Here is a 20,380-nt window from a genome sequence, read left to right as displayed (position 1 = left end):
GTCTGTAAAAAGTCCCTTTATTAAAAGCTTCTCAATTTAGTGTGTCACCCACTTTGAGTGTCACCTCTTTCCTGCATGGACTCTCACTTAAAAATTCTTATAACCATTCTACGATGTAGGTACTATTGTTATCCCCATTTTACTAATGAGGAAATTAAAACTTGGGGAGGTTAAGTAACTTGGACAAGGTCATACAGCAAGTAAGTGGCAGAGCTGAGATTTGAATCCAGGCAGGCTGGGTTCGTGCTGCCCTCCCTGTGCTGCTATAGGTCCATCTAATGGGCCTGCCATAGTTTATTTATCTAACTCCCTATAGTTAGACCTTTAGATGGTGCTTATATGTTTGTTATCGGGGCTTTGTTTGTTTCTTTAATTTGTTTTTTATGTTTGTTATCAGGGGCTTTGTTTTTTCTTTGTTTTTTAATACTATGACGATCAATCTCTGTATAAATACTTGCTCATTTTCAGGGTTAAGAACATTTCTAAAAGTGAAATTTTTGGGTTAAAGAATATGAATTTCTCTGTTCCCCAACCCTTTCTTTTATATTAAAAATTGTTTCCTTTTAACAATAAAGTGATCACATCCAAGAAACAAAATTCAAGCATTACAGAAGTATGTATCATAGGACATGAACATCCCTGTAACTCCATATTCTCAAAAACCATTGACTCGGGATCTAAGTTCTCTTTAATAACAATTAACAGTAATCATTAATTTTTTTATTTGAAAATCAATAAATATGTGCTGCAGGATTACAGAAAAGTGAAAAAGAAAAAGAAAAAATCATTTATAATGCACAGGTCATGCTCTGTGTATGTGTGTGTGTAAACAAACATGAGATCATATTCTGAATACAGTCTGGTGACATGCTTTCTTCATTTAGCAATATACATTCTCATGAATTTTTTCACATCTTTAAATGTTCTTCTACAATATTAAGTGTATAGTATGTTTATTTCTAAAACCGCCTCTTATTACTAAAGCAATATACTATGCAACCAGTTCCGTAGAACTAGACATTTAAGGTATTTCGTCCTTTTAACTACAATAAATAAAATTTCTATGCACATAATTATGAAGGGATATTTGTACATATTTCTTATTACTGATTTAAGGTATGTAGAGATGTGGAACTGCTGCATCAAAATGAATGCACGTCGATAAGGCTTTTGATTCCTATTACTACTGGCCTTCCAAAAGCCTGACTATTTATTCTCCCATCAGCAGAGGTTATTATTGTTTAATTTTTTTTCCCAATGTCTTTAAGTTAAATTTAAAAAGAGAGGGAGATCTTTTGGGTTTGTATTTACCTTCATTTGCTTACTAAGGAGATAGAACTTTTAATCATTTTGCTGTCATTTATATTTCTGTGGTAAATTGTATACTTTGCTATTTTTGTATTAGTGGTATGTTTGTCTTTTTTGAAATGCTTTGTAAGAACTCTTTTAAATTGTCATGTATGCAGCAAATGTTTTTCCCACGTTGTCATTTCTATTGTACTTTTTAAAATGGATTTTCCATGTAGTCAAATTTAATCTGTTTTTACCCTTTAGTTATCTGCCTTTCATGTCGTATTTAGAAATGTTTTCTTCACCCAAAGATCACATAAACATTCACTGGTTCTTCTTCTGATTCTTAGGTAGCTTTATTTTTTCACCTTAAAAGTTGTAAGCTATCTAAAATATATTATGTTATTTTGGGAGAGCTAGGGTCCTAATTTTATTTGCATTCAAATAATCAGTCTATTTGCCCAACATCATTTGCTACACAAATTATCTTTCCCCAATTGACCTGAACCAGTTTTATTCTATATCGAATTTCTTATATATTTTGGATTCACTTTCTGGACTTTTTATTTTGCTCCATTGATTGATCTATTCAGTGTCAACACCTCACTGTTTAAAGTAATGTGGTTTAATAACTTTTAATACCTAGTAGTCCAATTACCCCACCTTCATAACTATTCTTTTAAAAATTTTTTTGAATTTTTATTCAGTAGGTATTCTAGAAGATGAACTTTAGAATCATTTTGTCACATTCCAAGAAAAATCTTGCTGGAATTTCTGTTGAAATTACATTCAGTTTATTAATTAATTTAGGGGAAATTGTCTTTATAATATTTAATTGTTTCACTTAGAAATATGACATTTTGTGTTCCATTTATGCAAGCCCTTTGGGTCACAACGTACAATTTGTCTTTTTCTTCACAAAAGTCTTGTGCAATTATTTAAAATAATAGAAGACATGACTTGAAGTTCTATGGTGGATATTTTCAAATTTCAGGGAGACCCAATTAGGAAACAAAAGACCTAACTCATAGTTTGAGCTAGTCATTCAATACCTGGAAAAATTCACAAAATTCATTTCAGCCTCAGTTTTCTCAAATGGACTAATAACGCCTTCCTTTTTCTATTTTCCAAGTTTGCCTGAGGATCATACAAGCACTGCAATAGAGAGAGCCACGTCAATACAAAGGGTTATTATTTTGTCAATATATAGCTAAAAATGGGAATGTGCCCAGTAGGGATTTTGCCATATAAAACAACCCAGCCAATCAGGAAATAATTAGAGAGAACCCACAGAGCATCCAGCTATCTTTGCTAGCACAAAGGAGTTTTTCCAGATCTGGGGACTTCAGAGCTAAAACCAAGAAAGTCCCAGACAAACCAGGATGCATTGGTCCTCCTAGCTGTCAGGCACCCCCTTCAGACTCTAAAATGCGGTAATTCCAATCATAAATCAATGTCACCATAATAAATAAATTTTTAAAAAGAAAAAAACAAAGTTATATTAAAAATTAGAGTCATCCTTTTAAAAAAATAAATAAAACATAAAATGCTGTCATTCTAGAGTTCTATACATAAGCGAGAACAGGCCCATGTTCAAAGGGTGTTTCTAGACTAATAGTGGAAACATAGTGAATGCTTATGAAATGATGAGGAAATGCGTACGTACTGAATTGTTCCCTAAGGACTGGTGGTGCAAAATGGCTCTCAAAAGGGGAAGATTGGTTTGGACCAGAGATTCTTTGTGGAGGTGTTTGAACTAGACTTCAGAACCAGAAGCATTTGACTGGGATGGGATTCCAGATGGGGGCTGGGGGGCTGAACAAGAGGTAAGAATCAGAGTGCTCTTGCAAGAAGAGAAGAGTCAGCACTTGGCCCCTAGCCTAGCACATGGGAGATACTCAATGAACACAAATTCAGTAGAGTTCAATACACTCGGTAACACTGAGATTTTGAATTGAGATTTTGGATCGCATACTCTGAGGTTCACAAGAGTAAACAATTAGAAATGCAGAAAAATCACCTAAGAGCCTCTCTCATAAAACACTAAATGAAATAATATGAAATTTATACAACCAATATGTTTCTCTTTCTTTTTTGGCTGCCAGAGTTTTAGTGCTAAATTTAGTGCCCAGGACAACCTCAAGAACTAGTTCCCATTTACTCCTTCCACTTCCTTTAATCAGGCATTGTTCTTTCATATCCTGAAATATGTTAGTTTACATTGCTTTAAAAAAAATTACTACCTGAAAAATACATTATGGAAAAATTATAAAGAAAAATGTAAAGATGAAAGCTAAAATTCCTGGGAGCATTTGAGATCTTGCTGATGTCATCGGTTTAGCTCAAATAAACTCATAAAAATTAAAAAAAAAAAAAAGAAAGAAAGAATTTCTGATATTCCCTCTAAATATAGCCACTGTTAATGTTTTAGTGTTCCCTCCCACACACATACACCCAAAGACTTTCTTTCTGGATATTGTACTGAATATGTTTTCTAACTTGCTTTTTAACTTAATAATACTTCACAAAGATTTTTCCATTTCAATAAATTACTTCTACTTCAGCACTCTTTGCTGTTACATATTATTTCATTTTATACTAATTTATTTAACTAGTCTTCTAAAGAATAGGAGAATTGAAATTCTTCCAGGTCTAGTTTTGTGTCTGAATACGCAATCTGATTGTTTCCTTGAGTAAAGTCCTAGAACTAAAATCACTGAGCAAAGTCTAACTATATTTTATATGATATCATTGATAGGCTAAGAGGCAGGTTCTGGGTACAGATTGCTTGAGTTCAAATTCTGTGTTTTCCAACTCTGTGGCCATCGGTCTGTTCTTTAATCTCTCCAGCCCTTATTTGACAACTGAAATTAAGATAATAATTGTACCTGTTTCATAGATTGTTGTGAGGTGAGGATTTAAATGAGATTATGTGAAGCACTTATCACAGTGTCTGACATAGAATGAGCACTCAATAAATGTAGAATGTAACAATTGTCATTCATACAAAAGTCAAATCCTTTGAGGGAGTTCATAGGATTTAACTCAAATAAGAGTTTAAAAGTAGCAATGTGTGCTGAATGACAGTGCCAATTTATTTCCACCTGAGCAGTTTCCCCAAGGACACAAGCCTATCCTTCTGCAAGTGTTTTAATCCGGTCCCCCTAGTGGCCAAGAGACTGAATTTTCAAGATAACTGAACTAACCCTGTTCTTTCAAGGTTAATTCACAAAAGGGAAATACAAAGCAACCTTAATTTAAAAAATAAAAATTAAATTTATAATGACTCAAGTAATACCCCTCAAGATCATCTTTGCTCTCCGCTTTCTTAAAGTTGCCAGCTGAAAAACAGAGATTCTCTAGAGATTTAATCAGGCAGTAGTGTGGCAGAATATCAGGATTTTAAAAAGCTCTCCAGGAAATTTTGATGTTCAGCTGAGGCTGAGAACCAGTGGGCTAAAGAAGGTTGGTAGGGATGTCTTCAAACTCATTTTAACTTCTTTTCCAACCAATCCTCAACCAGACAGGCTAGGAAGAAGTTGCTTCCTCCCTCACCACTTCCTCTGTTTTAGGAGGGTTCCAAAGAGAATAAACAACACATTTGAATAATCCCCCTCACGTAACTTCTTCTGTCCAGCTAGAAATAAACTGTGAGCCACATAAATAATTTCTAGTAGGCACATTCAAAAAGAGAAAAAGAGACAGGTGAAATAATGTTAATGATACATTTTATTTAATCCAAATACATCCCAAACAATATCAATTCAATGTGTAGTTAATATAAAACATTATTAATGAGCTATCATACATTCTTTTTTTTTTCATACTAAGTCTGAAATCTGGAGCTTATTTTACACTCACAGTACATATCAATTCTCACCAGCCACATTTTAAATGCTCAATAGCCATATGCAGCTAGTGGCTACCATGATGGACAGCACAGGGTTAGAGGTTAAAAGAAAATTAAATAATTAAATTAATAATTAGGTAGGGCTCAGTCTCCTTTAAAATGGGGCTATAATAATGCTGCTCCCTGGCGTTATTACAAAGATGGATGAAAACAATGCCTATTTCAATGCTGAGGGGTTAGTGAGCTCTCAGCAATATTTAGTTTCTTTTGTCTTAAGGTCATGTGGTAGATGAAATGACTCCTTTTTTTCCTCTAAAATGTTTTTTTTTACATGTTTAACCCATGTTCCTTTTTACTAAACATAAAAAGCTCATGATTTTTTTCTGTGATATTTTAAATTTTGAGATACAATTTTAAAAATCAATATTGTGACTAAAAATAAAAGAAATAGCACAAAGATTGTGTTATCACTCTCACTCCCCCAATCTGGGAGCATGTGCCCCCCACTCAACTTTCCATTGTGATCCTGCTCTAAAATGCCTCCCTCATTTCAGGGCTGCTGTCTAGACTTCAGAAGAGCCTGGCATTCATTTAGGGGTTTTAAATGAAAAGTAACTCATTCGTCATTACAAAAATAACACATACTTCCTAAAGAAAAATCAGCAACTATAGAGAAGCATAAAGAAGAAAATCGTAATCACCAGATCCCCAGCATCCATAGAATAAGCACGCTAACACCTGGGGTATATTCTCACGGCAACTGTTTCCACCCTGGCTGCTCATCAGAATCACCTGGGGGTTTTAAGACATATGATACCCAACTGCATACCCAGAGATTGTGATTTAATTGGCCTGGGTGCCACCTGGGCATTGGGGTTTTTTTTTTTAATGCTCCCCAGGTGAATTCTAATGAACACTCAAGACAAGAACCAGTGTTCCAGAGCAGTGAGTCTCAGACTGCCATGTGCACACCAATCAGGTGGCGATCTTGTAAAAACTTAGATTCTGACTAAGTCTGGAGTGAGGCTCCAGACTCTACATTTCTATCAAGATGATACTGATGTGGCAGAGCCAACCGTAATTTTCATATTCCAAATCCTTAGCTATTTATAGATATCTATGTGTACTTTTCCTCTAAAAATTCCTACCATAGTCCTGTTTCATAATCTGCTTTTTTAATTCAATGATCCATCATAACCTCCTTTGCATGTTAAAAAAAATAGACTTCTGTAAGATCATTTTAATTGGCTACATGAGATTCCATTTTAAGGACATACAATTTTAAACCACTTAGTGCAGTGTTTCTGAAGGTGGGGAGTTGCAGCTGATATATTACACCATCTGAGAAATTCAACCTCTGCCTCCATTCTGGTGACTAAATCAGGATGGGGCTCTTCAAGCAATTCTGATAGATTATCCCTCTCTCGCTTCCCAAACCTTGAGAAACACTGATTTAACAAGTTCTTATTTGGGGGACATTAGATTTCCAACTGTTTTTCATAACAAACATAGGAAAAAAAAAACTAAAAAAAGAAGAGATCACATCAATTTCATATGATGTTATTACTGGCTCCATTTTATAGCTAAGTGTCTCCTAGAAATCTGCATTTGTAAAAATTTTCCCATGAGATTCTACTATAGGAATCTTGTTTAGGAATCATTGAAATTCTAGTTTCAACCCTTTTGTGCTTGTGGGAAAGATAAATGTTTCCTGGATAAAGCCAAGTTCAGAGTTCTGGGCACACTCATGGCCCCGCCATATCCTTGTGCTGAGGAACAAGGCCTCAGACAGAGCCGTCTTCATGGGACAAGTGAATGCACCAAAGGTAGGAAACCACTGCAAGATCAGCCAGTGAAAGGCCCAGCCAGCAGCCTATGAAGGGCTCTGCTATAAAAAACCTACTTATCAGACAGGAGGCAATAGAGGTCCAGAACCCTTGATAAGTAGAAGCTTGGAGAGAGTGGAAGCCATGAAGCAGAGTAAAGAAGAATGAGAGGTGGGCTGGCAGCAACAGAAGTGTGAGAAGCAAAGGCAGAAGGGAACTGTGTCACTGTCATGATGCCGAGGAGTGGGCAATCTCCTGCAGAGATAGGGACAAGTCATTGTCCTTAGCTCTGGGTCCTGGACCCTACCTGGTTTATGAGCTGTGTTTTAGTTCCAGTGAAGCCCAGCCGGGAAGCCACTCTAGGCACCTGCAGAGCCCTGATTCCCACGATTAACATGTAGACTCTTCACAACAATTGTGTGACCCACAATCCCACTGGGAGAAGAGAATTATTTGGTAAACCAAGGAAGACTGTTTATTACAAGCAAAAGAGCTGACATACACTCTGAGTCATTTGATTCATTTGTTAAATTTTGTGAACAAAAGATATAAAATCTGATTTTAATGGGAAGAAGAATGGAAACATAGAATAATTGCAAGAGGTGGAGACTGGGAGGTCCTTTGTGAAGCAAGAGAGAGGGAAAACATTGCAGAGAGGTTTGAGTTGAGAGAGAAAGGAATATACTTCATTGGTAGCTAGTCTAGGCTATTCCTGGGAACCTGGACTGACCAGTCAGAAAGAAGACCCAAAGCATGGCTGGAGTCAGAGGGAAGGGAAGCTGAGTTTCACACTGCTGTCCAGAAGGTGCTGAGAGGGTGGTATGGTGATCAGAGACGTCTCAGATGGTGCAGGAAACAGGCGACTCCCCCAAGGTGCCTTTACCTCTGTTGATGACAAATCAGAAGTAGCAACCTGATTTGCTGACCTAGAGTTCAGTTTCTCCAACCAGAGCCAGAATAAAGATTCCGATCCACTTTCAGAGGACAGAACTCAGGCATCCAAAAAGTCTCCACCATTTCCCCTAAGACAAAAGATGTGGAAGCAAGAACTAGAGACTCAGAAATCAGCGTCTTTCTGTTGACCATCCGGCTGACTGGTTTGTACAAGTCCTCAGCTACCAACTAACCCCCAAAAAGGCCTGGGTTTTACCAGTGTCTTTCCAAAAGCTCTGATTTACTGGCATTAGTCTGAGGAGGCTTATAGAATAATATTAACAACAATAATAACAGTTAATATGTATTAAGTCCTTAATATGGGCCAGATATCATATCTGAAGCCTTATACCCAATATCTCATTTCATTTTCACATCAGCCTTATGACAGAGATATTATGACTACTCCCACTTTACAGATAAGCTGATGCTTAGAAAGGCTCATTAATTTGACCAATGTCATATAGCTAATTAGAGGAGAAATGGGATTCATGTTACATCTGTCTGAATCCAGAGTCTATACTCTTGGTCATTTGAGCTATACATATATCAATTATCTCATCACTTATGACAGTTAAACGAGAGTGTAGAAGTGATCTAAGTTCAAAGCCCCATTTAAAATATGAAGACATCTTCAAAATCTCCGTTTCATTGAGTAGTAGACTTGGAAAATTAAAAGAGTCGCTCTTCCCGTAAGCGGCCTGATGTGACCTCCAAAAATGGGTTGCTATTCACTTGACCCAGAAAACCTCACAAAATCATGCAAATAAAGAGGTTCAAATCTTTGTGTTCACTTTAAGAACACTCATGAAACTACCCAGGCCATCAAGGGTACGCATATACAAAAAGCCACCAAGTATCTGAAGGATGTCACTTTACAGAAGCAATGTGTGCCATTCCGTTGTTACAATGATAGAGCAGGTAGGTGTGCCCAGGCCAAATAATGGGGCTGGACATAGGGTCGGTGGCCTGAAGAGAGTGCCAGATCCTTGTTGCACATGCTAAAAATGCAGAGAGTGATGCCAAGCTTAAGGGTTTAGATGTGGACTCTCTGGTCATTGTGCACATCCAGGTGAACAAAGCTCCCAGGATGCAGTACAAAACTTACAAAGCTCGTGGGCGGAATAACCCCTGCATGGGCTCCCCCTGCCACACTGAGATGATCTGCACTGAAAAAGAGCAGATTGTTCCTAAACCAGAAGAGGAAGTTACATAGAAGAAAAAGATATCCCAGGAGAAACTGAAGAAACAAAAACTTATAGCCTGAGAGTAAACTTAGCATCGAATAAATGCTCATAAAAGTAAAAAAAAAAAAAGATAATAAATAAATAAACAAACAAACAAATAAATAAATATTATCCTATCAACCCGTTTCAGCCACTGATGGTGAAGTTAAGCCTTGAAGGCAGCAACTTCCATTTGCAAACACAGCCAGAACTTTCTCATTTATAACACACTAAACTCTTTCTAGAACCTTCCACCTCAGCATTTCTCCAGGCGGTAGATAAACTTTGAAAAGCCATTAGGTCTTGAATTAGGCAGCCAAATCAAAGCTGGTATGATGAATTAAATACCACCTTTCATCAGAAAAAGGGATCAGCAAGTCACTATACCAACATAGGGCTTTGCTGTTTGTCAGCAAGTGACAACCCCAGACCTAACTTTAGCAGTACAGAGAGGGCCTCACATATTTCCTCTGAGAAGCTTCTACAAAGGCAGCTAGGATGACCGCAGGACTGAGGGGCCAAGTCTGAGGACAACGGAGAAAGGAGCAGTAGAAATTCCCTTTGCTTTGTCCTAGTTTATCAGGCCTGCTGAAGAGAAACATGGTCTATTGAACTAAATTCTTGTCCAAACAATACAATTAACTTCCTCCTCCTCCTTTTCCTTTTCCTTCTCCTCCTTTTCCGGCTCCCTGAAGTTTCCAGAAAGTAAATTTCACATCTTTCATTCAATATTACCTCTGTGCCTGCTGAGACTACAGTTTACAGTGTGTGTCTACTTAAAGGCAGGCATCAACCTACAAACTGTGATTTCATTTGAAGGACGGTGGAGGGCCAATCTGTCCAAGTACTGGACACTATAATTTTTACAGTGTACTCAACAGGTAGTTCCAATATTGTTAAACTACGCAGAACCATAAGAGAGGAAGCAAGCTTTCAGACTCTTTTTCACAAAACCAGTATTATATTGATACCAAAACCTAAAAAATGTAGCAGCCAAAAGAAAACTACAGACAAATTTCACTCATGAATATCAATTTTTAAAATCAAAAGGAGTCAACCTTGATTTCGGATAATAAAAAAGATGGGTATTTCCTTAACATAATAAATGTATATAGTCAAACCCAAAGCAGCATCATGCTTAATGAAGAAATACTGAGACATCTTAAAAGACAAAGATGCCCACATCACCACTACCATTTCATGTTGTGCTGAATGTATAAGCCAATGCAAGTACAAAAGGGAAAGAAATAGGATGTAAAAAAATGAGTAAAAGAAAGAATATTTTCATTATTTGCAGATGTTATGATTGTATACTCTGAAGACTTAAGAGTAAGAAAGTTGCAAAATAAGTATATAAAAATGAACAGCTGTCCTGCAAATAAATGACTCAGACCTGAGAAAATAGAATTCCGAGGTGGCAGTGGGAAAGATGAGAATCAAATCCATTTCTACTACAAAATCCCTGAGAGGCTTGGAATTAATGGAACCAGTGACCTTTGGGAGTCAAAGAGGGATAAAACTAAGGGAACTGATTGAAATACTGTGCGAGAAGCAGATGGAGCCCTAAAGGCCCTCCTACTCCCTGCCCCACTGCAGCAAAAGACCAGGGGCTTGTTTTCTGGAAAAGGAAAACCAGGGATGTAGATCTTTGACACTAGGCACACTTGAGGACACAGGTACCAGACAAAACACCTGTAAGTATTAGATGCTGAAACTTCTGCCCTCTTCTGCCTCCACTCCTGGAAGATGGCAGCCTGGCTTTCACCCTTCCGGAAGGAGGCCGGAAAAGACTTCTCTGACCAGCCCACAAAGAAAGACATAAAGATATAAACTCCAAGAGTTCCCCAATGATACCATCCAGCCAGAACACCCTACGAATCCTTCCTACACTGTCAAAGCTTCCATTCAGCTTAAACAGGAGCAGATGACCAAAGATCACCAGGCATCTGAGGAAAACCTCTAGCGTGAACCACAAAAACCAAAATGTGCAAACAGAAAAAAAGAACTTGGAGGAAGTAGATTATGCAGTTAACTGAAGAGAATAAAGCAAAAACAAATAGAAAAAAAAACTATCATTAATAAATATTCTTAGAAAACTGAAAAGCTATTGTAATATTGCAAATAAGAATGGAATCCTATAAAGAAATAATATTCAGAGAAAAAAGAGTGAGGAAGAGCTCTTGGAATTTAAAGGAATAGCGTTAGAGATTTGTTTTTAATCCATAGAAGGTTTTGAAGATGATGTTGAGAAAATCTCCCAGAGTAGAGTACAAGGGGATGGTAAATAGGAGAGAAAAGAAAATTAGAAGCCTGGTCCAGGAGGTCCAACACTCAAACAACTGAAGTCCTAGAAAGAACAAACAGTGAACATAACTCCTGTTGTGTAATGAGATTCAACATAAATTCCACAAGTTGCATGGTGTCAGTTAAAGCAGCGGTTCCCAACCTTTTTTGGCACCAGAGACCTGTGTTCCTATGAGAATCTAATGCCTGATGATCTGAGGGGAAGCTGAGTTGGTGATGCGGTACTGGTACCCGTCCTCAGCCCGGGGGTTGGAGACCCCAGGGTTAAAGAACAAACTTTAATGAAGAAAAGTCAAGATCAACAAGAGAAGGCCTGTGATCCCAATCCACCTATTTTCCCCTGGAAAGGTGTGCTAGGACCAGGCAGTCTACTGCAAATGCAGTGTGGGTTTGTGTTCCCTGGGAGGGACTTCTGTGCTCTGAGGGGCTCCCTTCTTTTAGGGTGAGCATGAGAACCACCTTAACAACGAAGCACCAGCTTGGACATTGTGCCCTTTGGATAAGGTGCCAGCCAGAGTTTAGACATAGGATGAGGCAAATGAGCTTCTCTTCTCTGGTGCAGAATTTAAGAGGGCACCAAAAACTCAGTAACCAAGATGAATTATATTTTAACGCAATATTTTAAAATAAAAGTGAATATATAATTTAATACGACAGCATGGCACTGTTGCTGATCCTGTATTTATTTCAAATTTTGATTTTGTTCATCATAGATTTTTTTGCATTAATATTGATTTTTTTTAATATTGCATTAAATATTATTTTTCGTGATTACTGAGATTTGAGTGCCCTCTTAAATTCTACATCCAGGCACCCAAGCTTCAGCCTCTTTGCCATGTTTATCATTTTGATTCAGAAAGCCGGCTGCCAGCCCCTGGATAAGGGAGCCCCCAGTTTTACCAGCGAAATTAGGTTGCAGCCCTGCCCACTGGGAGAAGTAGAGAGGAAAGCTCCAAGTTCTGACTGCTCATTGTCTAACTACCCAGAAGTGCTTTGGGACAATCATTGCACCACAAAGATGTTCACTATAGCAGTAACCAGATAGAAAAGGGCTGAAATATTCTAAATGACCATCAAAAGAAACTAATTAAAATTTTTAAAGGATTTCTATGCATCTGTGAAAAAAATAAGATTTAAAGGTAGAAAAAAGAACGAGGTATAGAACAATTCATATAGTATGTCTCCACTTGAATTTTTAAGACATTATATGTAATAATAATAACAATTCAGTGCTTTCTATGTGCCAGAAATTTAACTGCCATTAATACTCTATGAAGCAGATACTATTATTATCCCCATTGTATAGATAAAGGAAACTAAAGTCCAGAGAAATTAAGTAACCCTTCCAAAGTCATCCAGCTTGGAACTGGAAGAGGTAGGATTTGGATACACAGATAAATATTTGTGTACATTCATAAATAGCTCGTGGAAAGACATAACCAAAACTATTAATAGTGGTTATCTCTGCACGATGAAATTGAGAGCCTAAGGTCTTTTAGATTGAACTTTCTTTTTACAGTTAAGGTTGCCAGATAAAATACAGGACACCCACTTACGTTTGAATTTCAGAAAAAGAACAAATTGATGTTAGTGTAAGTACATCCCATGCAATATTTGGGACATACTTATACCAAAAAAATTGTTGTTTCTCTGAAATTCAAATTGAACGAGGTGTCTTGTATTTGTTTTTGCTCAATCTGACAACCTACTTATTGTGAGCTTTCATTTCACAAGGCCAGCAACTCCTTTGGTCCAGCAATTCTCCAGCAATGTGCCATAATCTGATAAGGCAGGATTTCAACAGGTGGCCTAATTCAGACATTGAAGTTCCTCTATTCAATTATCACATATTAATTTGGGATGATTCAGAACAATGGTGCCTGAAGCTGCCTTTCCTTGATTTTTTGACTGAAAAGGAATGACTTGTCGACCAGGAGAAAATTCAGGAGTCCTCCAAGATTCCGTCTGGTTTTATATCTGGCACCTAAAAGAATTCAGCTCGGATCAAGCAGAGGCTTGTTCTTCAAGCACCCTACCATTAAAAACCAGACATAGATATTAATGGGCATATGGGGCTCTGGAGACAACAACCCCACTTCTGGGTATTCTATTAGAATTTGTGTAGGGTCTAAAACACACTGCCTGGGAAGCCTTACAGACAGCTATACATGCCGCCCTTCCTCTGGGTCCATATCACAGATCAGAATAGGAGGTGTGTCCTGGAAGGATACAGGCTAGATAGAGCCTCTTTGGGATACCTGAGGGAGGAGAAAGAATTGGTCTCAGGTGCCGAACACCATACTCCCTTTGAATGTCAGTTACCAGCTCCTTACTGAATCCAAAACAACAAAGGGACATCAAGTACTTCTGCGTCCCAATCTGTGCCACGGGAATCTGTGGCGTCCAAACGAATGCAAGCTCCATCGTTATAGAAGAGGAGCCCCAGGGATAGGAAAACCCAGCCCCACAGATATTCGTCCCTCTCGGCGCTGCAGAGACCAGCCCTGGGCATGAGCGCCCCCTGCAGACACCCAGCATCATTGCGGAGAAAGAGCTGTCTTAAAGGCGCTGCTAAGTGTGCTGCTGATGGCTCTGCCACCCTCACTTCTAAAACCGCCCTAGGTGGCAGGCCTCCTTACACAAATCACTGAGATGGGAGAGGCTTCTTTGAGAGGAGAATGAGAGGTCTCATCCCAGTGGGAAGATTAAAGGCATTACCCACGACATGAAGCTGGGTTCTAGAGATAAAACAAGACATTCTCTCATGTATTAAAATTCCTGGGCCGCGATTAATGTTTAGATTTCTGGCTTGTCTGCTCCATTCGACTGGCCGGCAATTCTGACAAAATTAAGCTGCTGGTTTCTCACATGGATGCCACAAAATCCCCGATAAGGAATCCCATTGGAACAAAGCAGTAGCTATTCTGACAAGATGAGGAGGCAGGCAAGTGGACACATGAACAGAGTGATCACCCAGGCAGGGCAAGGGTCCAAGGTATTTAACAGTCAAGATTTTACTTTCAACAGCCTTGTGAGGTTCACTGCTGTGCCTGGAGGTAACACCACACCCATTGCTGAAAGATAGATTATATTTCGCTGCTGCCCAGCCCATCAAGGACAAAAGTATGTTCTCACAATAATTAATGTTTAATTAGGTAAAAGCAACCGTATGGAATCAACTCTTAGCGGGCATACTTAGAAAGTTGTGCAGAAATATGGCATTCCTTATTGTTAGCATCTGATTTGGAAACACAATTTCACAGCTAATACAATTCAAGAATAGGTTTATGATCTAAATATAAAACAGCTCTTCCAATATGCCCATCTCTCCCAAGCAGTAGGTAAGAAAGGATGAAGGAATTGACCCCTCATTTTGTAGCTGAGGGTTCATTAGCTCAAGAATGTGCATGAGGAGACCTACAGTCCAATCACAAGTCATTTACTCTCATGGTAATTGCTCTCTATCACATACCATGGTGACAGGACCAGGGGCAGGTATAAATAACAGGATGTAAGAGTCCTACCAATAAATGGTCCAATTACCAAATATATCTGGTGATATCACCTATGAAGGGACCTAAAAAATATAAATAAGGAGTTTTAAATTCTGCTTTAATAAAGCACAAGTGAAAGATTGGTGCAAAAAGTGGGGGGGAAATTATGAGTTGGGAAAAATTATAACTAAACATGTGAATCTAAAATGAAATTTTCCCCTACCTTTTGGGTTTTACACAACGTGGGAGACAAATCTGATGATAATTTACTGAGTAAACCGAGACAGGAACTTATGATTTCACAGTTCACCAGAAAGATTAAAGTAAAAATGAAAACGTTTAACCAAATGGTAGGTAAATTATGAAAGTATCCGGGAATCGAATCATGAAGGGGAGAAGGAGGGAGCCCCAAGAAACTTTGAATATGATCACAAACACAAATTCAATATCCTCAAATCACATGAAGAGGTCTTTGATTGAATTTCCTTTTTTAGTATAGCTGCTCTGATCCTGTTTCTTTTCATGATAGCTCCTGCTGGTCAAAGACCAGCCCTCCATATATGTGAGATTACTCCCTTTGTTGGGAAGCAGCATAACCTATAGCGTAAGGTGGCTTCTCATTGTGGGTAGATCGAACACATAAGAACCTCCCAAACTAGAATGAAATGTGCATCAAGAACAGATACATATTCTAATTAATAACATGCAATTATACAGTATTTGCAGATATAAGACCAGATGGATATAAGCTCAGCTATGGAAGGATCCACCTATTGTAGCCATTGGCAGAAATAAGTAATAAGTAATAAACTGAAACAAATGCCAATAGTTATTGGTGTATATAGACCCTAGATCACTGGGCATGATTAAAAAAAGAAAAGTATACCAGTGCACTTTTAACAGTAAAAAATGAACACAGTCATTCCTTCCAATCTACAATGAGTTTAAGTGACTCAGCCTGAGAGTCTGGGAATTCTGTTCTTGCAGGTTCTGACAGTGGGTGCCATACTGGGTTACTCCCTTGAAAGTGGGAAAAGACAGAACTATTTTACCATCCAGGCTAAAGACTAAGTATCCTCTATGAGAAATGTGACTAGACTAAGAGGAAAGACCTACAGATATTGACATCAGAGGTTTCCCAACCAAACATCCCAGACAGATCGTCCTACAGCAAATTTCACAATTGATGTGCTCTACTCATACCTTCAAGACATCTCAACAGTTTTTCGGTCTTCCACTCTTAAAAATGAGCCAACAACCACAGATTAAAGCCTCTAATACGAAAAATAGAGATCAAAATTAACTGAAAAAAAAAGAAACTATGACACAGGTGGAATGAAGGGAATCTTACGGATAATGGAGATTCCAAAGAGAAAGTGGAAAGAGATACAGGAAGGAAGAAAACTTCAACAACAACAAAACAAACAAATAAAAATATACCTATAATCGAGATCCTTAGAGATGAGCTATTAAAACCATAAAATAAGAACAAGATGAATGTACTGTATACTTGAAGCTAATAATAAAATTGCATTAAAAAATAAGAACAAGATGTTATTTAAAAAAGAATAGTCAATAGATAAAATTGAGTTCCCGGAAATTAAATTCAACAACAACAAAACAAACAAATAAAAATATACCTATAATCGAGATCCTTAGAGATGAGCTATTAAAACCATAAAATAAGAACAAGATGAATGTACTGTATACTTGAAGCTAATAATAAAATAACATTAAAAAATAAGAACAAGATATTATTTTAAAAAGAATAGTCAATAGATAAAATTGAGTTCCTGGAAATTAAAAACATAAAGAAGAAATTTAAAATTCATTAAAAGGATAGAAGATAAAATTAAGGCAATTTCCCAGAAAAATAAGGAAAGAGACAAAGACATAAAAATAGGAGAGAAAAGGTAAAAGAAATAGAAGACTAGCCCAGGAGTTCCAGAAGAAAATAAAAGAGAAAAATAATTTTTTAAAACTAATTCTTAAAAATTTTTGAGACCTTAAGGACATGAGTTTTTATATTGAAGGGGCTCACCTAGGTCTCAGAACCAAGATTGATCCACATTAAATCAAATTATTGTGAAATTTCAGAACTCTATGGATGAAAAGAAGATTCTTTAGGTTTCCAAATGTAGAAAAACAGATCAGAAATAAAGAATCAGAAATCAGAATGGCTCTAGATTTCTCAAAAGAAATATTGAAAGAAGACAACTGGGAACTGCCTTCAAAATTCTAAAGGAAAATTATTTACAACCTAGAATTGTATGCTAAAGCAGACTACCAATCGAGTGGGAGAATAAAATAGATAATTTCATAATTGTGGTCTCAAAAATTAATTTCTCATGCAACCTTTCTTAGGAAGCTACTGGAATATATGTTCCACCAGGAGGGTGAATCTAAGAATGAAGAAGATACGGCAACATAGGATCCAGTAAATAGGAACTACGACACAGGAGGGATGAAGGGAATCTTAAGGGTAATGGAGATTCCAAAGAGAAAGTGGAGATTTCAGAATGACTCTTGTGTATCAGGCAGCAGTGGGTTCAGGCTTTGTGGGGCCTGAGACATACAATTTGGAGATCTTCTTCAAGAAGATAAAATACAAAATTACAAATACAAAATTAGGTATAAAAATGAATATGTATGTAGAATAAGAAAAGACATCATAACAAATTACAAATATTAAAAAGCTGATAAATATACAAATAGCACAAAATCTAGAAAAATAGAATATATTTATGAGTTAATTGTTTAATTAATTCTCTGATACTTTTTTCTTCTATATTTTTCAGCTGCATAATTTTCCTCCCAACAATTTACTATGAAAATTGAAAAACCTATAGAAATTTATGAAACTTTGTAATAAATGCCATGTACCTACCACCTAAATTGTACACATAACATTTTACTATACTTGCTTTATCACATATCTATCCACTCATTTTATATTTTTGATGCAGTTCAGACAGAGAAAGTTGCAGGTGTCGGTACATTTCCCACCAATTACTTCAACATACATATCATCAATAAGAGATCAATATTTTTTATAATTCTTGCCTTTTTTTTTAATTTGAGGGAAATTTTACATAAAAAAATTTTAAGCGTAGGCTGGATACTTTTTGATCACTTCTTCATATGACAGTAATTTTGTAATATTTTTCTGTAGAGGGACTAGGGAGATAATTCAATCTTTTCTCAAGTATGGTTAATCAAAATTTGTTTTAATTATTAAGAGTAGAGATGTATAAAATAAGCAACTTCATATGTACATAGTACTGTTTGTAATACGGCTACAGATTTAAGCAGAATTCTGATAAATTCTATTTATGTGTTTCTCACTAAGAAAGAAAAACCATATAGTGCATTTGTAATTGTATGTGTTGCATCATCCAGTATGCTCCTGCTAGGAGAGAATTGAATCGCTGAGTCTGAATCCAACACTTAACAATTTCCTGTATCTGATGAATGGACAAAAACTTTCCACAGACTAAGTCTTGGCTCCTTACATTCAGACTTTTTTTCTCCATCCCTACTCACTCCTGCTGCCAGGGACCACGGGACATGTTCATACCTTGTTATAATCTCTGACCCTGCACCTTTAGGTTACAACCCAGGGTGAATTAGTGCAGTAGGAAGGAGGAATATTTCTGAAGCAGTTCCTACGGGCATGGCTAACACTGACCTTACTATACAGATGTGACTGCAAACTACATGAATAAACCCAACTAAATCTAAACTGAATGGATTTTACTTCCCCTTTGTTGGATCCCAAAACTTCAAGATGAGAGAAAGTGTGGCAGAGGGAAAGTTAGATAGGCAAGTGACAGTAAATTTGACCAATCACAGTTAAAACATCTTACTTTGCCAATTTTACAAAACTCATGGTCAGGTGGACACATTGCTAAGGCAAATGAGGGCTTCTAAAGCAAAATTTTATTAGCTTCACAGGACATTCACTGCTGGCTCTCAGCTAACAGGGCAATCAGTTCATTTCAGAGTAAGTCAGAAAATTCCAGGAGAGGTTCCTACAAGATAAAATTTATAGACAACCGGATGTGTCTCAGTATAGAGAGATTTAGCAATTGATAGAGAATTGGGGCTTGAATAGCCTGGTGTATTCCGAGAAAACTCTGAAAATGAAAAATAAGACAATTATTAACTCCATGAAAAACAAAAGATTGTTCAGGAAAAGAAAAGTCACCATAATTTACTGTATGGCTCAGCTATAAATAACTTTTGTTAGCATAATAATGTAAACTCTGAAAATTTACCTATCTAAATTACATTATAACCATATTAGGAAGGTGGGGGAATAGAAAGAGTGGTATGTGGTGGGGGCAGGGGCTGAGAGAGAGTGAAATCCTTATCTTTCACAATAAGAAGTGCATGAATAATGCCTAAAATGGAAAAAAAAATCAAAAAGCAATACAAGGAAGCTATTTTGAGATAATGGAAGTCGCTAAAATAATTCAAAGCTATTGCCTCTGAGAAGGCAAAAAGGGGGAAAGGGACTAGGAACTGCTTTGCTGTTTTTTTTTTAAAAAAAAAAACAAAATTTGCACATGTGTGAGTATATCTGTGCAATAGACAAAATCTTAGAGCTAAAATCCCTAGAGTGCAAGGTATGAGTGTTTTTTAATTTTTAACTTTTGTCAAAATTTTCATGACGAATCATTGGAAAATTTTAGAACATCAGGAACAAAGAGAGAATTCTACAACGTTCCAGAAAGACAAAACACCAAGGTTCCAGAATCAGAATAACACTGTATGAGTCAACATTTAAAATATGCATTTCAGCTCATATTTATCATAGTTTCATCCAACATTTCTAGGTATTTGTGCTGGGAGTAGTGGTGGTTTAGGTAATAAAATTTGTCATATTTCCAGAATAGCTAAAGGCATGGATCCCATTTTTATGCTTGTATTCGTGTTCCTAGAACAGTGTCTGGAGCATATTATGTGCCAGAAGTACACTTTGATTTTTAACGTAGTAATGTTTAATTATTTTTCAAGGCTACATAATATTCCATGACTTTAATGCATCATAATGTATTAACCTTATTGATGAACTCATTGGCTCTTTCCAGTGTTTTGTATGATTAAAATAATATTGAATAAAATTCCTTGTTCACATAGGTTGATAATCTTTTTAAAAGTATAGCCAAAGGATAAATTCTTAAAGGGGAAGTTTACTAGGTCAAAAGGAATAATGTAATTGGTGAAAAGCCAAAAGAGCAAAGTGAGGCTTTAAGTGAACAGAACTATCAAAAGGGCCCATTTGGGTGGCCACCTATCACTCCTAGGCATTCAGGGTCGATTAATTATTTTAAGATCCATCAAGGAAAAGGGAGACTGAGTTTTGGCTTATTATACACAAACTTGGTTATTTTAATTATGAAAAAAAATAAAATCATTTCCCTAAAAATGGGTACCTCAGGGGAGCAACATGGC

General features: G+C 36.9%; 1 pseudogene; it reads left to right on the top strand.

Moving 5' to 3' along the window:
* The first annotated feature begins 8,618 nt into the window (after positions 1-8,618).
* LOC107196758 lies at positions 8,619-9,166 on the top strand (annotated as a pseudogene).
* Positions 9,167-20,380: the final 11,214 nt, after the last annotated feature.

This window comes from Pteropus alecto, unplaced genomic scaffold (assembly GCF_000325575.1).
Source record: "Pteropus alecto unplaced genomic scaffold, ASM32557v1 scaffold7, whole genome shotgun sequence".
In the NCBI taxonomy this organism is placed as follows: Eukaryota; Metazoa; Chordata; class Mammalia; order Chiroptera; family Pteropodidae; genus Pteropus; species Pteropus alecto.
Note: the sequence above shows the minus strand (reverse complement) of the source record. Positions and strands in the feature narration are given on the sequence as shown.